Source organism: Ctenopharyngodon idella, chromosome 2 (genome assembly GCF_019924925.1).
Source record: "Ctenopharyngodon idella isolate HZGC_01 chromosome 2, HZGC01, whole genome shotgun sequence".
NCBI lineage: Eukaryota > Metazoa > Chordata > Actinopteri > Cypriniformes > Xenocyprididae > Ctenopharyngodon > Ctenopharyngodon idella.
In genome coordinates, this window is record NC_067221.1 from 21,776,135 (window position 1) to 21,785,900 (window position 9,766).

Below are 9,766 nucleotides of genomic sequence, written 5' to 3' on the forward strand. Positions count from 1 at the left end.
CTAAGCAATAAAATACTGGCTGAATTCAAGGAATTTTGTGCCATTTCATAATGCAGTTAATAAATATAGCAATGAGAACTTCCACTATAAGACTGTAAAGAATCTAAACATTATATTTTGTTGCTGTTTCTGCATGAGCTTTATTGAGTTTTACTTACTCCCAAAAGTTGCAATAACTTTTTTAATTTCGTCAAATACATTGGACAAATCAATTGGATAGACACAGTAATATATATATATATATATATATATATATATATATATATACACACACAACCCGAATTCTGGAAATGTTAGGACGTTTTTTAAATTTAAATAAACAAACATATCAAATGTTTAAACTGAGAAATTTTACAGTTTTATCCATTAAATGAGCTCATTTCAAATTTGATGCCTGCTACAAGTCTAAAAAAAGTTGGCACAGGGGCAATAAATGGCTGAAAAAGCAAGACATTTTGAAAAGATTCAGCTGGGAGAACATCTAGCAACTAATTAAGTTAATTGATATTACGTCTGTAACATGATTAGCTATAAAAGGGATGTCTTAGAGAGGCAGAGTCTCTCAGAAGTAAAGATGGGCAGAGCTGTGAAAGAGTGCGTAAAAAGATTGTGGAATACTTTAAAAACAATGTTCCTCAACATCAAATTGCAAAGGCTTTGCAAATCTCATCATCTACAGTGCATAACATCATCAAAAGATTCAGAGAAACTGGAGAAATGTCTGTGCGTAAGGGACAAGGCCAAAGACCTTTATTGGATGCTCGTGGTCTTCGGGCCCTCAGACGACACTGCATCACTGCATCATGCCGATGGCATGATTGTGTCAATGACATTACTAAATGGGTAGGAATACTTCCAAAAACCAGTCGGTAAACACAATCTGCCGTGCCATCTGCAGATGCCAACTAAAGCTCTATCATGCAAAAAGGAAGCCATATGTGAACATGGTCCAGAAGCACCGTCGCGTCCTGTGGGCCAAGGCTCATTTAAAATGGACTGTTTCAAAGTGGAAAAGTGTTCTATGGTCAGACGAGTCCAAATTTGACATTCTTGTTGGAAATCATGGACGCAGTGTCCTCCGGGCTAAAGAGGAGCGAGACCTTCCAGCGTGTTATCAGCGTTCAGTTCAAAAGCCAGCATCTCTGATGGTATGGGGATGAAAAAGTGCATACGGTATGGACAGCTTGCATGTTTTGGAAGGCACTATGAATGCTGAAAGGTATATAAAGGTTTTAGAGCAACATATGCTCCCCTCCAGACGACATCTATTTCAAGGAAGGCCTTGTGTATTTCAGCAGGACAATGCAAAACCACATACTGCAGCTATTACAACAGCATGGCTTTGTCGTAGAAGATTCCGGGTGCTGAATTGGCCTGCCTGCAGTCCAGCCCTTTCACCTACAGAGAAAAATACGTCAAAGACGACCATGAACTCTTCAGCAGCTGGAAACCTCTATCAGGCAAGAATGGGACCAAATTCCAACATCAAAACTCCAGAAACTCATAACCTCGATGCCCAGACGTCTTCACACTGTTTTGAAAAGAAGAGGAGATGCTACACCATGGTAAACATGCCCCATCCCAACTATTTTGAGACCTGTAGCAGGCATCAAATTTGAAATGAGCTAATTTAGTGCATAAAATTGTAAAATTTCTCAGTTTAAACATTTGTTATGTTATCTATGTTCTATTGTGAATAAAATATTGCCTCATGTGATTTGAAAGTCTTTTAGTTTTCATTTTATTCACATTTAAAAAACGTCCCAATATTTCTGGAATTCGGGTTGTGTATATATATATATATATATATATATACACAGGTGCTGGTCATATAATTAGAATATCATCAAAAAGTTTATTTATTTCACTAATTCCATTCAAAAAGTGAAACTTGTATATTATATTCATTCATTACACACAGACTGATATATTTCAAATGTTTATTTCTTTTAATTTTGATGATTATAACTGACAACTAAGGAAAATCCCAAATTCAGTATCTCAGAAAATTAGAATATTACTAATGACCAATACAAAGAAAGGATTTTTAGAAATCTTGGCCAACTGAAAAGTATGAACATGAAAAGTATGAGCATGTACAGCACTCATTACTTAGTTGGGGCTCCTTTTGCCTGAATTACTGCAGCAATGTGGCGTGGCATGGAGTCGATCAGTCTGTGGCACTGCTCAGGTGTTATTAGAGCCCAGGTTGCTCTGATAGTGGCCTTCAGCTCTTCCGCATTGTTGGGTCTGGCATATCACATCTTCCTCTTCACAATACCCCATAGATTTTCTATGGGGTTAAGGTCAGGTGAGTTTGCTGGCCAATTAAGAACAGGGATACCATGGTCCTTAAACCAGGTACTGGTAGCTTTGGCACTGTGTGCAGGTGCCAAGTCCTGTTGGAAAATGAAATCTGCATCTCCATAAAGTTGGTCAGCAGCAGGAAGCATGAAGTGCTCTAAAACTTCCTGGTATACGGCTACGTTGACCTTGGACCTCAGAAAACACAGTGGACCAACACCAGCAGATGACATGGCACCCCAAACCATCACTGACCGTGGAAACTTTACACTGGACCTCAAGCAACGTGGATTGTGTGCCTCTCCTCTCTTCCTCCAGACTCTGGGACCTTGATTTCCAAAGGAAATGCAAAATTTACTTTCATCAGAGAACATAACTTTGGACCACTCAGCAGCAGTCCAGTCCTTTTTGTCTTTAGCCCAGGCGAGACGTTTCTGACGCTGTCTGTTGTTCAAGAGTGGCTTGACACGACAGCTGAAACCCATGTCTTGCATACGTCTGTGCGTAGTGGTTCTTGAAGCACTGACTCCAGCTGCAGTCCACTCTTTGTGAATCTCCCCCACATTTTTGAATGGGTTTTGTTTCACAATCCTCTCCAGGGTGCGGTTATCCCTATTGCTTGTACACTTTTATCTACCATATCTTTTCCTTCCCTTCGCCTCTCTATTAATGTGCTTGGACACAGAGCTCTGTGAACAGCCAGCCTCTTTTGCAATGACCTTTTGTGTCTTGTCCTCCTTGTGCAAGGGGTCAATGGTCGTCTTTTGGACAACTGTCAAGTCAGCAGTCTTCCCCATGATTGTGTAGCCTACAGAACTAGACTGAGAGACCATTTAAAGGCCTTTGCAGGTGTTTTGAGTTAATTAGCTGATTAGAGTGTGGCACCAGGTGTCTTCAAAGTTGAACCTTTTCACAATATTCTAATTTTCTGAGATACTGAATTTGGGATTTTCCTTAGTTGTCAGTTATAATCATCAAAATTAAAAGAAATAAACAAGTTTAACTTTTTGAATGGAATTAGTGAAATAAATCAACTTTTTGATGATATTCTAATTATATGACCAGCACCTGTATATATATATATATATATATATATATATATATATATACAGTTGCAAGAAAAAGTATGTGAACCACTTGCAGAATCTGTGAAAATGTGCAAAACTTTAACAAAATAAGAGAGATCATACAAAATGCATGTTATTTTTTATTTAGTACTGCCCTGAGTAAGATATTTTACATAAAAGATGTTTACATATAATCCATAAGACAAAAAAATAGCTGAATTTATTAAAATGACCCAGTTCAAAAGTTTGTGACCCATTGATTCTTAATACTGTGTGTGGTTACCTGGATGATCTACGACTGTTTTTTTGTTGTGTGATGGTTGTTCATGAGTCCCTTGTTTATTCTGAGCAGTTAAACTGAGCTCTGTTCTTCAGAAATAATCTCCAGGTCCCAAAAATTCTTCAGTTTTCCACCATCTTTTGCATATTTGAACCCTTTACAACAGTGACTGGATGATTTTGAGATCCATCTTTTTACATGCAGGACAACTGAGGGACTCAAACACAACTATTAAAAAAGGTTCAAACATTCACTGATGCTTCAGAAGGAAACACGATGCATTAAGAGTCGGGGGGTGAAAACTTTTGAACAGGATGAAGAAGTCCAAATTTTTCTTATTTCGCTTGAATATAATTTTTTTTTTTCATTTAATACTGCCCTTCAGAAGCAACAGAAAATACTTTCATGTTTCCCGGAAGACAAATTAAATACAATTTACCTTGATCTTCAAATTCCAAATGTTTTCACCCCCCATCTATTAATGCATCATGTTTTTTTTCTGGAGCATCAGTGAATGTTTGAACCTTTTTTAAAAGTTGTGTTTGAGTCCCTCAGTTGTCCTCAGTGTGAAAAGATGGATCTCAAAATTATTCAGTCACTGCTGGAAAGGGTTCAAATATGCAAAAAATGCTGGAAAACTGAAGAATCTGCAGGACCTGGAGATTTTTTCTGAAGAACAGAGCTCAGTTTAACTGCTCAGAACAAACAAGGGACTCATGAACAACCATCACACAACAAAAAAACAGTCGTAGATCATCCAGGTAACCACACACAGTATTAAGAATCAGTGGTTCACATACTTATGAATGGGGTTATTTTAATAAATTCGGCTATTTTTTTTTTTTTTTTTTATCTTGTGGATTATACGTAAACATCTTTTATGTAAAATATTTTACTCAGAACAGTACTAAATAAAAAATAACATACATTTTGTATTATCTCCCTTATTTTGTTAAAATTATTAACATTTTCACAGATTCTGCAAGTGGTTCATATACTTTTTGCAGTGTAGAAGACAAACCAGAAAACAATCGAAAACAATCTTCATAAGAACAATATGATCAAAATGTCATGTCTGTAGACTGGGATTTGTATGAAAATATATGACTTTTAGGGGAAAAAAGTGCAAATTAACAACCAATTCAGCAAAATGTAAAACAATTATGAATTGCCATGAGATTGTGTTGGCTAATCCAAAAGCCTAGACTGTAAGACTGCAAAACAAGAGATCTGTCATATCTTCTGGGAGCATTTACCATTTTGCATTTTGTGATGTCATTCTGCTCTCCACATCTGTCCAGATGCATAAAGGCTCTTGTGAAAGGATGCATGAAACTACAGGAGTCTGCAATGTCTAGTATATTATCTTACAGGCACAGGCACTACAAGCATGAGAGAGTGATGTATGCACAGTACATTGTGTTCCTTTTACACTGCACAAGGGTGTGATTTTCTTTCCCACTCAATTTAAGCAGACAGACACTGAAGAGTCTGATGGCTACCTCATAATACATGATCTCCTCTTAAATTACATTTATTTATTTACTTTGTAAGCCCATGGTGGCATATCCCTGCCTCCTGCTGGGGCTAAATGTGCAGCACATGATTTAATGTACAGATGTGGACAAATATCACAGTATGTATGTACCATAACATCTTTCCCGTGGAATACAGGACAGTTCAGCAGCCAACGAAAATGACTTGCAGCAAAAATGACTCTTTCAGCTTTGAGCCCTGCACATATGCGATCTATTACCACATTTGCTTGCTGCTAATCAATGGCATGTTTTGTGTCTTTCTCTCCATTTAATTATTCACAATGCATTGTGAACATTTGTGGTTTAACACGACGCAAAGAGATAAGAACTAGGTTTTCTTCAATGCACTTGTGAATTTGCCCAGGTTCACTGATCTAAATTGATCTAAAACAAGCTTATAAATAAAGTATTTTGGTGTATTAGATCACAGTGTCTTAAACACATACACCATTCATGCACGCGATATGGACTTTTACTGTATTGAGATGAACAGTGGATAAACTAGCAAGCGAGACATCTTTGATGTTTGTGCCAAATGGAAATCCGGGTACAATTTAATATTGTCTAATACGGATTCACTTGCCTTCATTCTTCCTGTGACAAGCCAAGATTTATTGTGTGAGTGGATTACTTTTAAAGAGTGCCTGCTTAATTTTAAAGCAACCCTGATGGCAAAACTTAAACAAGTCCAGATTTTGGCTTATTTTGCTCATTTCACAAAACCAAAACTTGACCTAGTGCTATGTTTATCAGGCCCCTAACTTTCTGTGAAAACATCTCAAACTAAACATCATGTAACCATTGTGTTGTATTTCACTATTGCTGAATACCTCAAGATATTCTGGTGATCTATGGAGCACACAAAGTGTGTAAAGTAAGGGAGTGACTGAGTCTAATAGTGTCCAGGAGATAAAATCTGATAGCTTTATCCTCAGGGATAAGCGGAATTGCTGACTGGCCCATATTCACAATTATGAATGTAGCAGACTGAGTTATTTGTCGTCCACTGATTGCAGATGACAGTGTGTTTGCTTTCCACTCAGTTACAGTGGCCAGAAATCACTAAGCCCTTCAAAACATGTTAACATTAAATGTCTGAACTAAAACAAATGTTTTCTTCCTCATTCTTCCCTTCAGAAAACTCTGTGAGGCAAGATATTATACTTTTTCTTCTGAGTTACATTTTCTCTGAGTTTACATTTTCGCTGAGTTTACATTTTGCACTTCCCTCATATTCAGAGGCAGAAGAGTCATTATTGTGATCGTTGCACCATTTGGTGTGTTAGTAATCAAGCTAAGGGAATTATTTAAACTGATTTAAATGAAGTACCAGAATTTTAATTAAGATATTTAAATGATATTTAAATCATGCAGGGCTAATTACAAATGACTAATTATTTACTGAGCATAATTACACTTATATCAGTGAAACAACCTTAATGACCTTTTACAGAGATGGATATCATGCCGTGTCTCACTGTTTAAACACATGAAGTCTTCATCTTCAAGTTCATTAACTTTATATATCATTATATATCAGTGAGAGCAATGGTACACCTGAGCAGAACGAAGGTGTCTATATAGAAATATACAGTTTTCTATAGTTGTCTATTTAGTTTTAAACATTTTAAAGAGGCCATATACATACCAGGCTCCAACGTCCATGAAGCTTGGTTCGCCACAAATCCCCTCGATAACTAGATCAATTCCGGGACAAATGAGACTGATAGCCAGTGTGATAGATCCACAACTGAGGTAGTGCGAGCGGCGAGCAAATCAAGTCTGATGGTCTCAGCTCTTCCAAGTCTGGTGGTCTCAGCGTTTTCAAGTCCAGTGGTTCCAGAGTTACTACCACTATCATCTGCGCTGTGATGGCTACTGCCATCTTGTGTGTTTGGGCCACACACACTGCTACAGCTCCTCTCGAGGCGACGTCGATCACTACATCTCCTTCCGAGTCAGCGGCATCTGCTACAGCTCCTCCAGAGGCACTGGCATCCTCTTGTGAACTCTATTTTTAGTTTAGTTTAGTTTAGAGTCTGTTCCTGATCTTTTCGTCTGCCCAGTCACGGCCACGGAGGCTGATTATGAACTCCCAATGCTCTTTGTTGACTCTGTTATGGTCACAGAGGCCGATTTTGAACTCTCTGAGCTTCCTATCATGGCCACAGAAACCGATTCTAAACTCTATGAGCTTCCTGTCACGGCCACAGAAGCTGATTTTGAACTCTCTGACCTCCCTGTTACAGCCATTGAGGCTGTCAATAATCTCTCTGTGCTCTGTTTCAATTTTACTGTGATCTTCAGCTCTGCCTGCTCCACCATGGTGGTCTTCTGATCTGCTGTGGTGGTCTTCTGCTCCACCGTGGTGGTGGTCTTCTGCTTTGCCATGGTAGTCTTCTGCTCAGTTTTGGAGTTGTTCAGCTCTGCCTGCTCTGCTTTGGGGTCTCCTTCTCCACTGGCTCCACCCTGGTCATTGGTGGCTCCACCCTGGTTCACTGAAATGCCAGCTTCGCCTTGGCTCTAGGCCCACTTCCGCCACACGGGTCTGGGGCCAGTTGCATAAACATAGCTATTATGTTAAGACCATGTCTTAAGATCTAGTATGACCTGCTAGAAGTTAGTCAAGGGGCAGTCAGTCTTACTTTTTGGTATCAAATTAGGCCAAAGTACGTATTTATGTAGCTAACTTAAAATTATGGAAAGTCTATATTAAAGTAAAAAAAAAGTATATTAAAGTAAAAAAAAATTGATGACTAACTTGTAAGACTAGTCTTAGCGGTTTATGCCCTCCATCCCTCCCCCTGTTCCGCCTCCACTCCAACACCCTCCTGGGCTTTTGTGTCAGTTTTAGGAGTGCCTGGAATCTGCTCCTTGAGGCGTGGAGGGGTTCTGTCATGTTTACCTTGTGTCTTTGTTCATGGACTTTTATTTTGATACTCTATTGTTTTGATGTTCTTGGCTGTGTCTGAAATCGCCCCCTATACCCTTAAATAGGGCACTATTTGAGGGGACGGCCATTTGTAGTGGTGTCCGAAACCATAGTGGACGTTACCAAGTGCACTCCTTCAATACCACATTACACCGCAATAACGAGTGTACAACCGATGTACACTGAACGGCTGGAGAATACCCATAATGCGCGCTGCATACCGAATGAATTCCCGCATCTGACCAGAGGATGGCGCTCGCATTATCAATAGTGAATGAGGGTATGGGGGCAATTTCGAACACAGCACTTGTGTTCAGTTCCGGTGTGTTTATTTCTTGTCGGTTTCCATGGTTACCCTTGTTTGTTACCATGACAATCACATTCACCTGTCTCTTATTAGTCTCTTGTCATCCAGTGTATTTAAACCCTCATTCATTGTCTTGTGTTAACGTTTTGTGCTGGTGTTTGTTTCTAATGATTCCTGATGTTTATTAAATGTGAGTTCATCATTCTTCTGTGCCAAGCCCCTCTGTTTGGATTATCACATCAAGCCAGCGCGTGACAGCTCTGTTTAGTTCTGGTCTGTTTGGTCAGCTGGACAAGTGAGTTGTGATTGGAAATGTCACACCCCTTACTATAATCGTGAGTTTCAACACACTACTTAATTTTTTTTTTTGTGTATGCCTTGAGCAGGAATTATTTAAATGAGGAATATTGTGACATACTTTCCCAAAAGAAAACTCAAGACAACATTCGAGGTGTTTCAGGGAGTTCAGAAACAGTGTCTACTGATATTAACTACTGACTTTGTGCTTTGTAACTTTGCAGATCAATTTACTGAAGAAAGGCCAATTCACTGAAAAGAAGGTATTAACCCAAAAGGATGAATAATTCACAAATGATTAGCAATACTGGTTTAGTTGAAAGAAATACAAAAAATAACTGTTGCAATATTTACAGGAAAAATGTTTCTCGGGTCAGTAACGCTTTTGGTTCTCACTGAAATAACTTTTGAAAAATCACACTCACCTCTGTGGCATTCAGGAAACTTGCACATTGTTGGACCAATGACAGGCAGAGGCACTGTTTGGCAAACCTGTTTGAAAACAGTTGCCATTTCTGAAACTGCTGTGTCGGATTGGGAATTTTGGATATGTTGTACTGATGTTATGGGTAATCTGTGTTTGTTTCTGTTTTGGGTGGGTTTGATGTGTTAGTTCAGTTTCCTGTATGTCTGTGTTTGTTACCATGGTTTTTCATTGATTGATTTAGTTATACACATGTGACTTTTGTTTATTGGTTAGTTTGTTCTATTTAAGCCCTGTGTTTTGTTCAGTTCATCATCTGTTTTCGTCTCATATTGCTGGTCTGTTTTTATCTGGAGTTTCTCTGTTATTTTGAGTTTGTAAATAAACTGTGACTGCTGCAATTATATCCTGACATTTTTTCATCTTTATTGCAACCACCGCTGACAACTGACTACTCATCAGTTAAGTATTTAGCCTCTTACATTCTGTGTAAGTCAAGTTTTTGAAAAGCATTTATTGAAAAACATCCATTATGATGAGCATCCTGTTCTACCATGTGGGATGGTTAGATAATGTTAGTTAGCCAAGGACAAACCGATTTTTCCTTACAAGTAGGT

The 9,766-nt window shown here is 38.6% G+C and overlaps 1 long non-coding RNA gene across 1 annotated transcript; it reads left to right on the plus strand.

Moving 5' to 3' along the window:
* The first annotated feature begins 8,590 nt into the window (after positions 1-8,590).
* LOC127498070 (uncharacterized) lies at positions 8,591-9,553 on the plus strand. Its single transcript, XR_007925808.1, has 3 exons — positions 8,591-8,763; positions 8,950-8,988; positions 9,082-9,553. It is a non-coding gene; the product is annotated as an uncharacterized LOC127498070 (long non-coding RNA).
* Positions 9,554-9,766: the final 213 nt, after the last annotated feature.